Here is a 21,782-nt window from a genome sequence, read left to right on the forward strand (position 1 = left end):
TTCAAGTGACTTTGATAAATTGGATGTAGCATTTTTTCTTTTTTTTTACATGGAGGTCACCACTTATCAAGGCCCGGAAGCTACATGGGGATAAGGGTTATTGTGTGTACAGTAATCAATGGGATAGTATCATAGTAATCATTAGTATTGGAGATTTGATAAAGTGTCTTACTTAAAGGAGCAGTTCATCAGGAATTTGTTTATGTTGGACTTGAAGAAATCCAAGTTTTAGTCAGGCGGGAAACAGGAAAGCGAAAGAGAGTCCCACAGGCATGCACTTCTAAGAAAAAATCTTTGTTCATGGAATCTACGTTTTGATTTAGGCACAGATAAAGAGTGGGGAAAATTACTGACAGTGGTTTCAGCTAGACGGGTGTTTTTCATGAAAGATTGGCGAGGGGAGACCAAAGATTGGAGCTTGGACGAGCAATTGCCATGGAAATAACTTAACAACTATTTTATTTGCAAATTACCCTTTACAATGTGTGAGAAAAGCGAATTCATTGTTATTTAATTTATTATGCGACGAGGTAAGAATCGAAAACCTTTATACATATATTTTATTAGACATGATTTAAGTATAAGGTAGCCTTGTTTTTTAATAAGAATATATATTCAATATTTCTTTACTTATATATAAAGTTTTGGCAGTCAAATTCCTCATCTCATGTGAGATAGTCTTGAAGAAATCCTTTTTTATGATATGTGTCTGGTGTCGCTATCATGTCTATCTCAAAACATGAGGCCTCCCTAAGACGAGGGCCATCCATTTCAATTGATGCAAGATAGAGATCAAAGCGTTGATGATGTAAAGATAGAAGCTTGTCAAACCATGAGGCCTCCCTAAGACGAGGGCCATCCATTTCAATTGATGCGAGATGGAGATCAGAGCGTTGATGATGTAAAAATAGAAGCTTGTCAAACCATGAGGCCTCCCTAAGACGAGGGCCATCCATTTCAATTGATGCAAGATAGAGATCAAAGCGTTGATGATGTAAAGATAGAAGCTTGTCAAACCATGAGGCCTCCCTAAGACGAGGGCCATCCATTTCAATTGATGCGAGATGGAGATCAGAGCGTTGATGATGTAAAAATAGAAGCTTGTCAAAACATGAGGCCTCCCTAAGACGAGGGCCATCCATTTCAATTGATGCAAGATAGAGATCAGAGCGTTGATGATGTAAAGATAGAAGCTTGTCAAACCATGAGGCCTCCCTAAGACGAGGGCCATCCATTTCAATTAATGCGAGATGGAGATCAGAGCGTTGATGATGTAAAAATAGAAGCTTGTCAAAACATGAGGCCTCCCTAAGATATCTATTATTTGTTTGTATGTTATTGTGTTTACATTTTGTATTGCATCTATGTAAATCGTTTTCATTTATTTTCATTGCAGTTTCCACAAATTATTCTAAGCAGTTGATAGTTATCTCAAGCATATCAGAAGGCTAAAGGAACCACACTAACTACAGAAATGTAGTGGAGTCTGGAAAGGCGAAAGTAAGAAAACACGACGCCTGGTGAGAATACGAAGAACATTTATACCCAGAACAGGGTTAGTGATACAGGAAGATTAGTAAGTCCGTGGGGAGTCGTCTCTGTATGACATCCGGATAGCTCTCATTGAGTGGTCTATACTTGCTGCTTATATGGCTAATGGATAAGTCCATCTTAGTGATTATAAGGGTGTGTATGTCCCCACAACAAGAACCAAAACTGTAAAATGTTTGGAGTAAAATTCAAAAACAGCATGAAGTGAATGCGATTGGATTCCTCCGGAGTGTTCCAGCAACAGAATCAAGCTTCTCTTTAAGTGTCATTCTTAGTATCAATGTAGTTTGCTACAGCCAAGAAGCCACACACAGTTGTTATTTATTTGCTTCCCTACTGAGCAAATTAGGCACAAGGCTGTTTTTTGATGTGGAAAGAGGGGGAGGGGAAAAGAAGACCAGCTCCCCCGAGGGAGGTGGGGGAGCTGGATAGTGACAATTGATATGAAGGGTTCCCCCTACATTGATTGCTACAAGAGCAATGGTCTGATATGTGGGGTTGCCCCCACATATATATTATTTAGTGCCAGAACAGATACTACACTTTGAGATATTAAATCTTTTATTCAGGCAAAAAATGGACATGAACAAAAAACTTAGGCACAAGGTCAACTCAAAAGAGGGGGGGGGGAACAATGGTCATCCTTGTCACTCTAGAATTAAACAAAAGTTTTTCTTAGCTAGAATCTTCTTTCACCATAATACCGCATTCGCCCTTTCGTACTTGGAGACGTCCTACTTAGCACCTAATTTTTAAAACATTTTTTATTAGCGTGTAAAAACAAAAAAGATAACAATAAAGGTAATACAATAATTCATTTGTGTCGAGGGCAGGGGAAGAAAAAAATACAAGTAGTGTGGTTAGTATCCCGGGCCAAGTAGGCCATACACAGTTACTAAAGAGTTGATACTCACGTGCTTAAAACACTTATTGATCAGAAATGAAGTAGAGTACAAGCATGACTTGTTTTCACTCTCAGAAAACATAGAATTTTGTCGATGCCTTAGGACATCAAAGATCAAGTCATCAATCAACTGCAGTTCACAGCTAGATTAAAAAATAGGAGTACTTTAATGAATTAGTTTTTTATAACCTTCCATATATAAAGTAGTAACGTTCGTGTGTGTGTATGTGTATACAACTCTCCTATAGCCCACAGTATTAATGCCGGTGTCCCTCAGGGGTCCATCCTGGGCCCAACTCTTTTCCTGATCTACATTAATGATCTTCCAAATCACATCCTTACATCATTTGTAGACATTTATGCTGACGACACTACCATTTATGGTAGCACATCTAAGACAGTAAACGACCAAGTTCTCTCCAATTCTCTCTCCTCTGATCTTGAGCATGTAGTACAATGGGGAAAGGAGTGGCTGGTTACTTTTAATGCATCTAAAACCAAGCTTCTCTCTTTACATCATCAACATTCTGATCCACATCTGGCATCAATTGAAATGAATGGCTCTCGTCTTCAGGAGGCCTCAAGTTTTGACAAGCTTCTGGGCTTGACCATTACTCCTGATCTTAAATGGAACACGTACATCAAATCTGTTGCCAAGGCCGCTGGAAAAATGGTGGGATCTTTCTATCGATCCAGTAGATATCTCACTGCTGATGCTATTCTCTATCTATATAAGAGCCAGGAACATCCAAGGATGGAATACTGGGCAGGAGCTGCTAGAAAGGACTTGGCCTGCCTTGATAGAGTTCAAAATAGACTTCGTAGCCTCGTAGGAGATGTCCTTTTCTCTTCCTTGCAACCTCTATCTCACAGAAGAGATGTTGCGAGTTTGTCTCTGATGTATCGTTATTTTCATGGAAAGTGTTCGACTGAGCTTCAATCTATGGTCCCCCCTCGCAAAACTTTCACAAGAAACACTCGTCTAGCTGTAAACACTATCAATAATTCCCCCCACTCTTTATCTGTGCCTAAACCTAAACGTAGATTCCATGAACAAAGCTTTTTTATTAGAACTGCACGCCTGTGGAATTGTCTTCCGTTTTCCTGTTTTCCGGCTGACTACAATATGGTTGTCTTCAAGTCTAACGTAAATAAGTTCTTGATGAGCCGTTCCATATAAGTTATCAAATTTACCAAATTTTCATTACTAATGATTATTATATTGTCCAATTTCTACTGTACACGCTTTAACCCTTATCCTTGAATGGCTTCTTGGCCTTGATAATGTGTTGATACCTATGAAAAAAAAAAAAGAAAAAGACCAATGTGAACAAGTTCTAATTGAATCGTCCCCCTAAGTAATCCAAGTTACAAAATTCCCACTGTTTACTATGCTAAAATCACAATGACTAATGTATACCTATTAACCCTTATCCTTGAGTGGCCTCTGGGCCTTGATTAGTGGTTACACCCTTGTAAAAAAAAAAAAATAGCTCACACTACTGTACCGATCATGATCAAACCTTGCATTATGATAGTCCCCCACCTGGGCATGGTGCGCACCATTTTTCAAGGTTACGGTCAAAGTTCAAGGTCATAGCATATATATATATATATATATATATACTAGCATGGGTGCCCGGCGTTGTCCGGGTGTTTGGAGGTGTGTGTTGAGCAAAAAAAAAAAAAGTGGTAGTAGGAAGGCAGGCTCGAACTTGTACCGTAAAGGAGGAAAAGAACGGGGAAAAAACGTGACATCTTTGCTGTTACGACCACCGCCAAACCGGAAGTGACGTAGGTTAAAATTAAGGCTAGGCAATCAAAAGGAGACGATGACTTTCGAAAATATTGGTGAAAAAAGCGACCCCTCCCTATAGAAAAGTGCCCAGTTGAGAGTGAAGAAATTAATGTTTTTCGTCAATTTTTCGGTATTTGTCGTTTGAAGGGTTGAGCTTCAAAACGATACTGATCTTATAAAAATCCATCACCTCTGTCGAAAGTTTTAGGCAGACATGCAAACATACATGCATACGTTTATATATTGGTAGCTCAAATTTTCGACTCAAACTGATTAAAAAGCTTGCCCTATCTCTGAATATCCTTTATGTAAAATTTCAAATGTTTAGACCAAAAATAGTCTGAGTAATTTGGTAGAGGCTGCAGAGGTCAAAATTTTTTTAACTTTGACCCCTATTATGACCCCTTAACATTCATTATTTTGGGCTCAAATCAAGTTAAGTTAGATCCATGTCCAAGGAATCTATATCTAAAATTTCAATTGTTTATAACCAAAATTGGCAGAGGAGTTTGGTAGAGTTTATAACCAAAATTGACAGAGTTATTGTGCAGGGAAGTGTAAACATACAGATAGACACTTTCACGTGTATATATATATATATATATATATATATATATATATATATATATATATATATAAAGCCCACACTATTGGACCAATCATGAACAAACCTGGTATTATGATGGTCCACCACCTAGGGATGGTGCACACCATTTTTCAACGGTCAAGCTCATAGCCTATGTATATATATATATATATATATATATATATATACTCTCCTACAGCCCACATGACTGGACCGATCATGACCAAACCTGACATGATGATGGTCTAGGGATGGTGAACACTATTTTTTAAGGTCAAGGTCAAAGGTTAAGTTCAGGACTTTGCTGTATGTTCGGGTACAATAAGTCCTGGGAAAAGCACGGGTATCTTTGCTAGTAAAAAAAATAAAGAAATTAAGGTATAATATTTTTTAAATTTCTATGAACTATAACAAATCCATTTTTTATAATAAAATTAAAAATAATAAAAAAATATTATTGCAATTTTTGTTTTCATATATATATATATATATATATATATATATATATATATATATATATATATATATATATATATATGAATAAGCGAGTGAAGATAATATTCTGAAATATATGACATTTAGGGGGGAGTAATTATGCAATTTATGGGTCGCGGGGTAATTATACAATTGTTAGTAAAAAGTAGGTATTTTTTTTAATTCAGTATCTAAAGACTTCAATTTATTAATTATTTTTTAAACAGTCCCAGAAAACTGACATTTAGTTTTCAACAGATTTACACAAGCTATTTCTTCAAATTGCAAATTTGACTAAACTTTTTACTTTTTAGCCGACATTTTTCATTCTAAACTTTTTCACTAATAAGTATACATTCTTTTTACTTTTAGAGCTTGTACCTTTCAAACGCAATCAAGATTTAAACAAAAACTAATAAAGATATTTATGATAAGCCCCATTTTTAGTAACCATAGTTTGTACAAGATAGAGATATTTTTTGCATGTACCTAAAAGATAAACATATTAATAAAATAAAATTATAATAACATAAAATTAGATGGCCATTTTAAAAAAAGATGGTCACTCTTTTCTAAATGTCCACAAAGACATTAAGATATATTAAAGAATGATTAGATAAACATAGAGTAAGAGTGGACGAGATAAATATTAAGGACAATTGATTTGTTCATCAAAATAATGGGTAACAATAAATGGAAGCAAAAAATGGAAGAAGACAAAGGACCATATTAAGACTCGGAAAATAAATTAATTTAGTCTAAATTTATTAAAAAATAAAAGGCAGTTGATTTTGTTTCCCAAAGCAAAGTTAAAATTTATTAAAGAAATAAAAGCATTGTTTTTGTTTTCAAAGCAAAGCCCAAATTTATTAAAAAAATAAAACAGCAGTTGCTTTCGTTTCTTAAAGCAAAATCAAAATTTATTAGAGAAATAAAAAGCGGTTGCTTTTGTTTCCCAAAGCAAAGTCAAAATTTATTACAGAAATAAAAGACAGATGTCTTCAAGTCCAACGTTAACAAATTCCTAATGAACCGCCCCCTTAAGTAAACACTTCATCAAATCTCCACACTAACGTAATGTACTTGCAATAACCCTTATCCCTGAGTGGCTTCCGGGCCTTGATAAGTGGTGATCACTGTGTAAAAAAAAAAACAAAAAAAACAATTGCTTTAGCTTCCCAAACCAAAGGTTAAAAACAACCAAAGTAATTAAGAAAACATAAAAGATACATTAAAAGGGGTTTCTTTAAAGAAAATTCTTTAAAAAGGTTTATTGATTCGAGCAGCAAGTAGATTTGTCGACCAAAACAAAAACAAATTGAAGAAAATACCAGGAACTAGTCTTGCATTTCTACTTAAATATAAAAAGTCTTACATGGATTATACAACTGAAAATTAAGAAACATGAAAAAATATAAAAATCGTCTTTCTTTAACTGTCCACTTCTCAGTCTTTTTCTTTCTTTCAAAACTAATACTTTCAGAAGGTACAAAAAGTAACATAAAACACTGTTTCTTATTGTTAATCTGTGTGAGTGATCTCCCCTGAAAACTCTCCCACCGGTGAAGTGGTTTCCGGTTGGAAGTTGTGTAGCGGCCATTACTGTATATACTGGGTAGTTAGTAAGGAGTCGAATAAAATATTCTCTCCGTATCCGGTCTCGAAGTCCGCCATTTATATGTCTATATTTTTCTTTATATATATTAACAGTCCTGTATTCCTCTACTAACACTTACAATTCTAGGTGCTTGTTAAGATAGTCAACAAATCGATTTTTTAAATATATCGTTTTAAACAAAAACAATAGTATGTACTAAAATTGTCATATTGGAAATAGTAATATATCCAAAAATTACAAAAAGGATGACTGATAATGATAGCGACTGATGAGTCACATGCAAGCGACATGGACGAGAAGGGACAAACTCTTACCAGTACACACTTACACCACTTGATGGCTCCAGGGTTAAAAATAAAATTCTCAAAGTACATAAATAAGCTATGAGAGAGATAAGTTAGCTATTCAATTCATTATAAATTACAATTAAAACAGGATGTTTTTCAAACATAACTCATATTTTAGCATTAAAGTTTATTGAAAAACAGCTTTAGGGAAACAAACGTTGATTTATTTACATTTAGCCAAATAATGGATGGATATAAAAAAAAGTACTGTCCAAACAGGGCATGGATAGTCTAATTTAGTATATCAACTAATGTTGGAACGATTAATTAGAATCGGAATTCAGAATCGGAATAATCAGAACTTTTTGGGGTTTCAGAATCGTTATTGGAATCAGAAAAAAATTGTGCCTGTTTTCCGATGCCAAAAACGATTCTTATAATTATCTTTTTTCATTTGAGTTTGGTTTAAGAAAAATCTTCCACTGCTGGTTGTAATAATAAAATAATAAATATTTATTGATTTTAAACTACCAGTAAAACTAAAATCTATAAATCACCCCTCCCCCTCACAAGTGTGTTTTTACGTTTGCAAAAATATATGTACATTTAACATGCATTTCATGGTAATCGAGACAAAATAACTGTTTTATAGTTAAATATTTAGAGATTTATAAAGATTCGGAATCAGAATCGAGAATTGTATTGGAATCAGGTATTTAGTACAGAATCAGTAATTGTATCAGAATTGGGAAAAATATTGGAATTGTTCCATTACTAAAAACGTACTGATCAAACGGGGCACGGATAGTGTAGTTTAGTATATACTACTAAAACTCTGATGATCTAGCTTAGTTGTGATCATGCACACTTTTTATTATACGAGGGGTGTTCCAAAAGTAATGCCTCCTACTTTTTATTTTGCCTTAATGAATCACGGTGTATTGCAAATTGCATTGTTATGATGACTGAATTTATGCATTCATGACCTTAAAGTTTCATCTCTCTGTTGCAAATATTGACAGTGTGAAACTCTAAAAAAGCAACCTCTATCATAGACATGTGTCGGAAGCAGAGATGTGTCATTGAATTCTTGGCAAAAAGTACATTGAGAATGGTGTTGACTATGTAGAAAAATAGATTCTTGAGCACAAGAGGTTGCTCGTTTTAATGGTACCACTTTAGTCGTTTTAGTTCTTCAACTTTTGGAGATAAAAATAAAAAAATAGGAGGCTTTACTTTTGGAATGACCTTCATATGACAAGCACAGCCATCATTCATCACTGGCTAAGGTGCATTGTAGAAATATCAATTCTGGAGCACAAAAGGTCGCTTGTTTTAATGGTAGCACTCCCGTCTTCACAACTCTTCAACGTTTTAGTTTGAAATAAGAAAAATAGGATGCTATACTTTTTTTTTTACATGAGGGGGGGGGGTCACCACTTATCAAGACCCAGAGGCCACTCGAGGATAAGGGTTAATGGGTATACATTAGTCATTGTGATTTTAGTGCAGTAAAAATTTGTGGGAATTTTGTAACTTGGATTACTTAGGGGACGGTTCAATAAGAACTTGTTTATGTTGGACTTGAAGACAATCAGATTGTAGTCAGCTGGAAAGCAGGCAAACAGAATAGAGTTCCACAGGCGTGCAGTTCTAAGAAAGAAGCCCTGTTCGTTTAGATGTACAACCCTTGCACTTGAAAATGTTTCTGGGGAACAGATTGGGTTTGAACTTGGGTTGCCCAGGTTTTCATTCCATGTCATTAACCATTCAGCCATTATAACCCCCTCCTTTTATTTGTCTTATCACACTGCTATCCGCCAACATTTTTCTGTCTCTTTCCTGTTGTCCGCTTACAGACATCACATGTGCACATGTCACAATCCAGCCTTGGCCCCTTTGCCTCCAGTTTGCAAAAGCTCTCGGCAATAACGCAGACAAAATGAAAAACATTTATGAACTATTATACGACCAGTAAAGCGCACAAACGCTGCACTCCAAATTCACATGTACACAAGTTCATAGATGCATAAACACTTTCACAAACAAAACTCATAAGCACACGCATAAACCCACACACATACACACACATATACACATACACACATTCATACATACACACACACACACATGCACACACACACACGCACACGCCTTCATGCCTATTCCCATTTACCCTATCAAAGGCCTTTGATATATCAAGAGCAATTGTTCTAGAAAAAAAGCCTCCGTCGAGAGATTCACTAATCCTATGAGATATAACCGTTAGCACATATGCTGTAGATCTAGCAGAATGGAAGCCATATTGCATGTCACTAAGGAGGTTATTTTTACTGAGGTGGTTGACTACTTCTTTATTTAATATGGATTCCAGCAACTTATTCATGACGCACAGGAGACTTATTGGTCTGTACTGTGAAGGAGATTACCTATCACCTGGGTTCTTAAATACAGGGCATACTGATGAGGTTTTCCAGGGTGTTGGGAAGCAATTCTTTTTAAGACAACGTTTAAACACTTTTGTAAGTATGGGAGCAAGTTCTGGTTGAAGCTTTTTTAACACTATAATTGGAATGCCGTTGGGGCCAGTTGCTTTACTGGAATCAAGGTTCTTGATTAACTTTGCAACATCATGCACAGATATTTGTATGTGGCATAGTATGTTGTCTGTTACAGGAGGAAATTCTGGGGGTTGATGGCCTTGATCGCATAGGGTAGAATTAGCTGCAAAGTTCTTGGCAAATAGTTTGGCTTTGTCTGATGCTGACAAGATAACCTCAGGTCCATTGATGATGGTTGGGATAGAACACACGCTTCTGTTCAGGATCCTGTTTGCTATTTGCCAAAACTGGTGGAAACCAAGCTGCTACTCAGCTACTTTTGATTTAACAGACTGAGCATATAGCTCTTTTGCATTTATTATTACTCTTTTACAGTGGTTGCTAGCAGTCCTGAAAGTGACTTTAGTCTCAGTACATCTATTATGTTAGTAGCTCTGGAAAAAGTGGTTTCTGTGTGCAATGGCAGCAGAACATTCTGGCTGTTAGGTTTTTGTTGGAATTTTTTGGAGGGTATGAATCAGTCTATACCTACTATTAACTACAATTAGGTCTGATACTATAGAGGACGCATTCTTTTTAAAGATGGAACACAGGGGTAGATTGGATATAAATATACGGAAGCTATCTCAGTCATCCATAGAGTATCAATATACTGTACAATGAAAAGGTACATCTAAGGACTTAGTACATTTCATTTTTATCTTAACTGATACAACCGAGTGGTCGGAAGATCCCAGAGGAGACAGAATGGAAGGACATCTAAATGGATTTGCCACTCCTTGAAATAAGTGAGTATCCAAGGGAGCTAGGTCAGGAGAGTATGCAGAATGAGACAAGATTTTCCAACCAAATTCTCCTAGGAGATCTTTGATCAATAGTGCTGTACGATGACAAGCATTATCATCATGGAAGATGTCTTCCTTTCTGTTGACTAAAGAAGGTCGTTCTCGGGTTAACATAGATGTGAATATTGCAGGCAAATATGAATGATGCTTTAATTATCTGGAAGAAAAAGTTATAAAATTAATCATGGTGATATGTTTAACTGTTATGGTGTTAAATGGTAATAAAACGAAACGAACATGGGACTTTTAGAAACAAACATGCATTCACATATAGGCAAGGCAGGTTGAGCAATACCATTCCTCAACTGTTGGGCGTTTGCATACGACCTCCTTGGCCACATACCAATCTCTGACTCCCGGGCACTGGTACTCGTTACCGGAAGTGACGTCACCAGAGGAAGTGACATCATGAAATAGCCCATTAATCCCATCGAGGGGCAACGTTTTAAAATGCACCTCTACAAACCTATTTCCTACAATGAAGTGTAAAGGAAAGTATTTCCCAGCTGATGTAGCCTTGATTTCCAGAGTCAGGTTGTTGTTAGAGGATTCCATGAACAAAGCTTCTTTCTTAGAAATGCACGCCTATGGAATTGTCTTCCGTTTTCCTGCTTTCCAGCTGACTACAATATGGTTGTCTTCAAGTCTAACGTAAACAAGTTTTTGATGAGCTGTTCCATATAAGTTAACAAATTTACCGAATTTCCATTACTAACGATTACTTTATTGCCCAATTGTCTACTGTATACTCTTTAACCCCTTATCCTCAAGTGGCCTCTTGGCCTTGATAAGTCGTGATGCCTTTGTAAAAAAAAAAATCAACTGGTGGTGTTCTACAAAAACGGTCTTCAGAGCTGCATTAAATGATGGGAGAAATGTGTAACTCTAGGTGGCTCCAATGTAGAGAAAGACTAATAACCCTGCCAAGTTTTGTTGCTCTACTACTATGAGAAGTTGGTCAGGGCATTACTTATTGAACACACTTTGTAGATGCATGAACTCCCTCACTAATAAAACAGGTATGCTCATAAACATATGCACATATCTTCATGCATATTCCCTCACTACAGCTAAACACACCGGTAAACGCACACTTAGGTAAATGCACATGGCTTCAGCCGAAATTAACATGTCTGCTTAATTTCTTCTTTACACACAAGGTGGTATTCGATACAAATGTTACCATAACGAAAAGGATGTGTGTTTATTCTTATTCTCTATTATTATTATTAAGCATTTATTACTACGGTTTCTTTTACTGGTCAGTGTTTTATCACTGTTCTTACATATATGTGTGGGTGTGCGTGTCCTTACGTATCTTACATGAAGTTCACTGTTATATGTCGTGTAGATGTGTGTGTTCTTATTCTTCTACAGTTCTTTTGCCTTGGAAGTTTCCGAGACGTGTATGTGCAAACAATATCATGCGAACATACCTGATTGCCTTGGCCAGCGGATGATGCCTTCTTGGTCGCTGGTCTCCATCTTGCTGGGGAGTGGGGTGCTGCAGACAGATTCATCAATGAACAACAAGATGGAATTTGAAGCTTCAATCTTTTTTATTCAAGGCAAACCTAACATCTCGGACCCTGGTTGTTGGAGACCTGAAATCTCCCGTCTGCATTCTCTGCTGGCCAAAACCACTCTCCCCATGTGGTTGTCAACCAGAAGCCTACGACCACAATTCCCATGTCACCCTTTAATTTTCGGTACATTCTATCTAGGTCATTCAAGGTGACTTGGGTTGATGCCTGTCAAACCTAACCTTCTGACCCTACTAAATCGCTGATGGGAAATCAAAATATGCTATATAACTTTCTATTTCTGAAACTACATATATAGCAATTAAGCTGGGATTCCAAATACTACACAAATATGTAGACTCAATTTCTGCAAAGACTCTCTGAACATTCCTATTCTATACACTCTATATTTTTCGTGTCTTGAGTTATCTATAAATTTTTTTTGTTTTCTTTTATGGAGTTGGTCATTTTTTCTTTTAATAATGTCCTATCCTTTTGAAGTGAATAATGTAAATAATAAAGAGAGAAGGAAAAAGGGAAGGAAAAAGCAGAGAGAGATAGTATAGAAAGAGGAAAGAAAAGAAAAAAATAGAGAGAGAGAGAGAGAGAAAGAGAAGGGAAAGAGAAATAGATGGGCAAGAGTACTCGAAAATTGATGATGTCACACAATAGACTTTATTTTATTCAAAAGTTGCTAGAAGCTGCTAGCTACTATTCATCCTTTATGACGTCATCTATTTTCAAGCTTACTTCTAAAACAAAATTATTAACATTAGTAATGAATATCAAAATTCAACAATTAACAAATTAGAGCCTGTGTTAATGTACAGTGTAACCCTGATATAAAACCCCTGAATATAAGAGAACTGTAGGGACCGCAAAAGTATCTTATATCAGGGTTACACTGTATGTGTGTGTGTGTGTGTGTGTGTGTGTGTGTGTGTGTGTGTGTGTGTGTGTATTAGTGGCCTGGCAAGGCTACAGAGGACACAACTAAGCAAAAAAAGCCCTAAGCAAAATTCATCACAAAGCAGCAAAACTAAAGATGACTTACCAGGACACTATATATACAAATTGTAGGCAAATTTGGGCATATTTTATTGGTTTGAAAATATAGGTTCTTTTTTATCAACTGTCATAAAATTTTAGCCATAAAATAGTATTATAATCTTCAAAAAGCCTGCAAATTTTCATGTAGCTTTGTCCCATAGAACCAAATATATGAGTATTTTAATATTCAATTTGGCTCCGAGTAATACAAATATCTGTACGTGATGTTGCCAAGCTAATCAAAAACCTTGATTCCAGTAAAGCAACCGGCCCTGACGGTATTCCAATTATAGTACTCAAAAAACTTCAACCAGAACTAGCACCCATACTTACAAAACTGTTTAAATGTTGTCTTAAGGAGAATTGCTTCCCATCACCCTGGAAAATCTCATCAGTATGCCCTGTATTTAAGAATTCAGGTGATCGTTCATCCCCCTCTCAGTGCAGGCAAATAAGTCTCCTGTGCGTCATGAGTAAGTTGCTGGAATCTGTGTTAAATAGAGAAGTAATCAACCATCTCAGCAAAAATAAGCTTCTTAGTGACACACAATATGGTTTCCGTTCTGCTAGATCTACAGCAGATATGCTTACAGTTATATCTCATAGGATTAGCGAATCTCTCGACAGAGGCAACCTTTCTAGGGCAATTGCTCTTGACATATCAAAGGCTTTTGATAGGGTATGGCATAAAGGTTTACTTCACAAGATCTCCAGCTATGGTATAGCTGGAAATGTCTTCTCAATTATTAAATCATTTCTCTCTGATAGGTTCATAAGAGTAGTAGTTGATGGGCAAAAATCAGAAGCTCACAGTATAAATGCTGAAGTCCCTCAGGGGTCCATCCTGGGCCCAACTCTTTTCCTGATCTACATTAATGATCTTCCAAATCACATCCTTACATCATTTGTAGACATTTTTGCTGACGACACTACCATCTATGATAGCACATCTAAGACAGTAAACGACCAAGTTCTCTCCGATTCTCTCTCCTCTGATCTTGATCATGTTGTACAATGGGGAAAGGAGTGGCTGGTTACTTTTAATGCATCTAAAACCAAGCTTCTCTCTTTACATCATCAACGTTCTGATCCCCATCTGGTATCAATTAAAATGAATGGCTCTCGTCTTGGGGAGGCCTCAAGTTTTGACAAGCTTCTGGGCTTGACCTTTACTCCTGATCTTAAATGGAATACGTACATCAAATCTGTTGCCAAGGCCGCTGGAAAAATGGTCGGATCCTTCTATCGATCCAGTAGATATCTCACTGCTGATGCAATTCTCTATCTATATAAGAGCCAGATACGTCCAAGGATGGAATACTGTTGCCACATATGAGCAGGAGCTGCTAGAAAAGACTTGTCCTGCCTTGATAGGGTTCAAAATAGACTTCGTGGCCTGGTGGGAGATGTCCTTTTCTCTTCGCTGCAACCTCTATCTCACAGAAGAGATGTTACAAGTTTGTCTCTGCTTTATCGTTATTTTCATGGAAAGTGTTCGACTGAGCTTCAATCTATGGTCCCCCCTCGCCAAATTTTCACAAGAAACACTCGACTAGCTGAAAACATTATCAATAATTTTCCATACTCTTTATCTGTGCCTAAACCTAAACATAAATTCCATGATCAAAGCTTCTTTCTTAGAACTGCATGCCTGTGGAATTGTCTTCCGTTTTCCTGCTTTCCAGCTGTCTATAGTATGGTTGTCTTCAAGTCCAACGTGAACAAGTTTCTGATGAGCTGTTTCACTTAAGTTAAATTTACCGAACTTCCATTACTATCGATTACTATATTGTCCTTTTGACTACTCTACACTCTTTAACCCTTATCGTTGAGTGGCCTATCGGCCTTGATAAGTAGTGACGCCTATGTAAAAAATATATATATATATATACACACACACACACATATATATATATATATATATATATATATATATTACAACTTTTTTTGGCAATTTTATAAGTTCCAAATTTCAGTGACTATTGATCAGAATTTTACAAATGAAGGCTCGTTGGAAAGGTAATGACCTAAATTGTGTAGTAGGCTATGTGACATTTTCCCTTAAGGTCGCACATTAAGAGGATCATCCATCATTCAGAGCCTATTTTTTGCACATTTTTACAGCCATAAAATGTTCCAATCATAGACATTTCTTTTCCTACTTTTGCATATGAATTACAAAATATCTGGTATTTCTCCCAAACCTCTGGCCTTGATGGAGGGGGAGACTAAAACTTGGTGTTATGGTTTCAAATGATCTGAAATAACAGCAATGGGGAGACTTGATTCCAAATATTTCTCATATTTTATTCCTCCCCTCTTTGATTTTTATACATAAAGTAAAATTCACAATGTATATTATTCATAATCGTACCCTATTTCCAAAAGAGGGGAGATATAGCATATGAGAAATATTTGGACTCAAGTCTCCCCTTGCTGTTATTTCAGATTATTTGAAACCTTAGCAGCAAGTTTTAGTCTCCCCTCCATCAAGGCCAGAGATTTTGGGGAAATACATATCTATCTTTTACTCACGTTCACCCCTAACAAGGCATATTGCCACTCGGGCATAAAGAGGTACTATTTGGGACCATGCCTAAGAAAGATTAACAAGATTTTGGCTTATGTTATATTTAAACTTTTGCATATACATACAGTCAAGGAAGCAGGTAGCAGGAAGGGAATTCCAAATTCTAGTTGTTCAAGGGAAACTATTACAGTAGAGAGCTTTCTGGCATTTAGGGACCTGAACAGTGAAAAGGTGAGATTTTGTTGCTAAGCAGGTTTTTCGGGGATATGTAAATCAAGGGAGAGGTCAGTTGTAAATGCACCAGCCCAGACATGCATGGGCGAATGGTGGCTTTGTACAGGTACAGGATTCTCTCAGGTATTAGTAGTCTTCTAGCTGGATTGAGGGAACCCACCTTCTTTGCAGCAACCTTTGCAATGTCCTCAATTACAATTCATATTTTCTGTGAATGTTAAGCCGAGGAGTCTGAAAGAAGAATTCTCAGGTAGGGTGTTATTTGTCATGGATATCAATGACTGGACAGGCTTTTTGTAATTGTTAAAGGGGAGCAGTTTAGTCTTACTAGCATTAGATGTTACCATCCATTTGCAGCCCCATTCCACTACGGTCTGGAGGTCATTTTCTAATGATACTGCCATAGTCTTAGATTTACGTACATCAGTTCTTCCTTCATGCATGTTATAGTGTTGTATCATCAGCAAATATATCTATCTCAATCACATTATTATCAGAGATAACATTGGACTTGAAAGTTACCATATATCAGGGAGGTCGTTTATGAATATCAGGAATAATAGTGGTCCAAGGATCGACCCCTGTAATGCTCCTGCATAATTGTTATGCTGCTTGGATGTACATCCATCAATGACAATCTGAATGGTCCTATTGTCTAAGAAGGATCTAATTATGTTTAGTATACGTTCAATTATACCGTACAATTTAATTTTCATTAGCAGCCCTACATGCCAGACTTTGTCAAAGACTTTGGATATATCAAGGTCTACAGCCCTGATTTCGCCTGCCTTATCCAGTGCATGGTATATGCGTTCAGAGATGACTGTTGAAATGTCTACAGTAGAACGACATTGTCTAAATCCATACTGTTTGTCAGAGAGATGAATTGCTTTTGTGAGATGGTGGACTAGTGCTTTATTCATTCAGGTCTCAAAGATTTTAGCAAAGAGGAGGAGGAGGAGGAGGAGGAGGAGGTGGGGGAGGAGGAGGTGGGGGAGGAGGAGACTGATAATGCGATAACTGAGAGGGTCAGTCCTTTCACCAGAATTTTTGTACACTGGTACCACACCGGCCATCTTCCAGCTATTAGGGAAACAAGATTCAGCAAGGTATTTATTGTAGAGCTTGGAAAGTATGGGGGGCTAGCTCAGTTAAACATTTCTTGATTAGTATCATAGGGATGACATCAGGCCCACACACTTTGGAGGTGTCTCAGTTTTTTATGATATACTAGCAGTTCAGCCCAACTTTGCTTGGGATCTATGCATTGTTCATAACTTTATGTGCATATATATATATATATATATATATATATATATATATATATATATATATATATATATATATATATTAAAAAGTTTGACTCATGTCCAGGTAACATACATCTAAAATTTCAAGTGTTTAGACCCAAAATTGGCGGATGAGTTTAGTAGAGTCTGCAAAGGTCAATTCTTTCAACTTTAACATCTTGGTAGCCAAATTTTCGCTCAAAAACTGATTAAAACGCTTTCTGTATGTCTGAATGCCCCTTTATGTAAAATTTCAAATGTTTAGACCCAAAATTGGCTGACTAGTTTGCTAGAGACTGCAAAGGTCGAATTTTTTTAACTTTGACCCCTTGACAGCTAGATTTTCTGCCAAAAACCGATTAAAAAGCTTACCCTATGTCTGAATACACTTTATGTAAAATCTCAAATGTTTAGACCAAAAATTGGCTGAGTAATTTTGGTAGAGACCGCAGAGGTCGATTTTTTAAAAACTTTGACTCCCTTAACATTTATTGTTTTGGGCTCAAATCAAATTAAAAAGTTTGATCCATGTCCAAGTAATCTACATCTAAAATTTTAAGTGTTTAGAGCCAAAATTGGCAGAGGAGTTTGGTAGAGTTTTCAACGGTCAAATCGTTTAACTTTGATCCCTTGACAACTAAATTTCTGGCCGGTAACAAATTAAAAAGATATTCCTAAATCTCAATACTTTTAAGGTCAAATCTCGAGTCTGTAGACTGAAAATTGACAGAGTAGTTTGGTAGGGAATACATGCACACAGACAGGCAATTTCACTTTTATAGATATATAGATAGATATATATTAAGTGTCCATCTCTGTCTGTGTGAGGAAGGGTCTTTAACAAACTACTGTGTCAATTCTTCATCTGCAAACTTGAAACTCAACATATAGTGAATTTGAACCTGTGGAACAAATTTGAGTTGATTTTTAGTCAGTAAAAAATAGCTGCTAAAGGGTCAAACTTGAAAAAATTGGAACTTGGCAGGCGTAAGTTGACTTAAAGTGCTCTTCTACGCATGCACAAATGTACATTTATAGTTTAAACAACGGTATTTAAAAAAATTTTCTATGCATATGGACATGGTTAAGAGGGTTATGATAAGGCTGGGGAGCTATATGTTTTGGTTTCGATTCTAACTGATGGCACCCAAATCATATTTTTTGTTTATTTTTTATTTTTTAGTTTTGAAATCACTACTATATATTAGGTACAATATAATAATGGTTAGAGAATTTATTCTATAATGATAAATACGAAATTTGCATGAATTAAAATATCATGATGTTTTTGAATTGATATTCTGCTGAAGGTTCAATCCTCAATGTAGGCGACCGAAATATACATTTGTGAATTACTTAGGACCTCTATCCAGTCATGGCTGACAGAACAAGAGCACGCTACCCCCGTGAAGTAAATAAAAGGTTCCCCTCGAAATTCCGTCAAAATTCCTGAGTTTGACAGAAACATTTCCGAGTTTGAAAAGATACACCTGAAGAAGGTCGGAGGTTATATCAACTGAAACGTTGTGAAAATTACACTCAAGATGAGAATAGTAGTCGAATGTATAATAATACAAATAACTTTAAAGGAAGTCACCACGTATCAGGCCCAAAGGCCACTCAAGGATAACGCTTAATGAATGTAAGGTGTGTAGAGGACTAGGATATATAAATCCTAATCCCGTTACAAAAGAAAATAATGAAACGAATGGAATTGAAGGAAACAAAAACTCAATTGATGGATAAGATAAACGTCGTTTATTTACTGTTGAAAGAATGAATGTTTTAGATATAATATGTGTTCATGATCGCGTTCGGGTGTAACCATCATTTGTTGCGGGACTGGTGGTGTAGAAAAGAAAAAGGAAATGTGCGTTCATCTCACGTTCAGGTCACTATCGTTTGTTCGCGCGTGGGAGGAGTGTGTAATGCAGTGGAAATTGGAATGATAGTCCAGCGTGTACACAAAGACAAAGATAGAGGGTTGACATCAGTTAGCAGTCAGCTACGCGAAGGTATTCTCAGGGACAAGTTGTATATATAGAGAGAGAAAGAGTGAGAATGTCAATCCCGTTCATGGAGAGAGAAAGTGTATAAAGTGTATGTACTGTTTGTTAACTTTTTGTCCCACATAGTAGCAAGTGGCGTGAGGCACGCGCGTGCGCGTGCCAGCCGAAACGGCGGCAGCTGGTGCGCCGACCACCCACCTCGGATAGCGAGTTGGGAAAGAAAGATGCTGCTTATTGCTCTTGCTTTTATAATTGTTTCCAGTGGTCTTTTGCGCATGTGTGGATTTCCTTTGGAAGGGGAAGTGACGTCGCTCATGTGTGCATATGTGTGCACGTATATGTGCGTATATGTGAGTACATGTGTGTACGTTAGCATGTGTGTGTATAGACGTGAATGTGAGTGTATGTACACGAACGTGAATATATGTACGTGTGTGGACGTGCGCGCGTATGTTTGTGTGCGCGTATGTATATGACAAGTAATATAGCTTGAGATGTGTACGCGTGTTTTTATGTGAGACTATAAAAGGCTCGCGCAGGTGTCATAATCGTTAATGGAGTAGATTGGGTAGAATTTGGATTATTTAAGGGGACAGTTCAACAAGAACTTGTTTACATTGGACTTGAAAGCTACCATATTATAGGCAGTGTTCCACAGGCAGGGGGTTTAAGAATATGTCTCTCTATATATATCTACATACTACCAAAACTTCATGGCTCTTGCTTGTCTGTGCACTATGCAATATGAATAAACATAAAAAGTTGCTGGCTTGTATAAGCTACTCTCTTTCTTTTTCCATTCGTTTAGCTTGGTCTTTCCTTTCTCACCATCCCCTAAATGTAAAAAAATCAAGATCCACATTTTCCAACTAATGAAAATGATTCCCATGTGTTTGAAATTGAAGTTGGCGAGCCAGTGTGAAATAGTGAAATCTTAGAAAAACAACAATGAGACAACCAAAAACAAAGAAGAAAAAGAAGATGAAGAAGAAGAAGAAGTAGAAGCAGAAGGAGAGGAAGAAGAAGAGGAAGAAGAAGAAGAAGAAGAAGAAGGAGAAGAGAGAGAGAGAGAGAGAGGGAGGGAGGGGGGTATCTATTTTAGAACATTTTCCTTAAGAATTAAGACACTGCTATTTTGAAATGTTTAAATCGTGTTTTTTCTCTATCTTTTTTATGAATATATATCTATAAAATAAAGCTGAACGTCTCTGTGTGTGTCTGGTCACGAATAGGCTCCTATATGGTTGACTAGTATAGAAAACTGATCACATATAATGATAGAAGATGTATCGAGACACAGGAATGGGTATGTTTGATCTGGCATAATGATTATTCCGTAAAATTCTGGGGTCTGTGTACACGCCTGGTCCACAAAGTATGGATATAAAAAATTAAAAAATTAAAAAAAAAAAAAAAAATTGATATAGATGTACATAATAATACTTTCATAAGTATGTTTTAACTTAAATAGGGATGGTATAATAAAATTTTGGGGTCTGCGTTCGCGCCTGGACTCCATAGAACCAGTCAACGGCGGGTACTTGTGCTAGTATATATATATATATATATATATATATATATATATATATATATATATATATATATATATATATATTTCTGTAGAAATATATTTTCTTATAATATATATCAATCCTTCTTTAAGAAGCTTAATGTAATTACAGAGCTATATACAGAATCAATGACAAAAAGTTATATTCCAAAATTCATGATGTTGACCATCTTATAATTTATTCCTTTAATTCAGTTGACTGATACAATTCTTGACAGTATCTGTTTCGTAGTACAAAATCAATCACTTAATTATTATATCAACCAGTAAATCTATTAAGGGCATAATAGATTCACTGATTGATATAATAATTAAGTGATTGATTTTGCGCTACGAAACAGATACTGTCAAGAATTGTATAAGTCAACTGAATTAAAGGAATAAATTATAAGATGGTCAACATCATGAATTTTGGAATATAACTTTTTGTCATTTATTCTCTCTCTCTCTCTCTCTCTCTCTCTCTCTCTATATATATATATATATATATATATATATATATATATAGATAGAGAGATAGATAGATAGATAAATAGATAGATAGATAAAACAAAATTGATGCCTGAAAATGGTTAAATTTGTGCTCATTTTTCCATTAAATACCAATTCCAATTATTTCCTAACTGTGCATTGAATGGATACAATAATACTTAGTTTGCTGCACATTACCATAAAGGTTCATACAAAATTTCATCTAGATCGGCCGTGTTATTGTTTCTTATTTATAATTTTATATATATATATATATATATATATATATATATATATATATATATATATATATATATATATATATTCCAGGTTAAAATATCCAAAAGTAAAAACCATTCAATTTTAATGATAGTACACGAAAAAAAGAGCCGAATATTGTTTTATTCAATTTAGGTAAACAAAATAAGTCACTACAATAAATCTACTGTTTCAAATTCTATCCTTTACGATCAGAGCCACCT

This window comes from Euprymna scolopes, chromosome 30 (assembly GCF_053919585.1).
Source record: "Euprymna scolopes isolate OS-2025 chromosome 30, ASM5391958v1, whole genome shotgun sequence".
Classification (NCBI taxonomy): Eukaryota; Metazoa; Mollusca; class Cephalopoda; order Sepiida; family Sepiolidae; genus Euprymna; species Euprymna scolopes.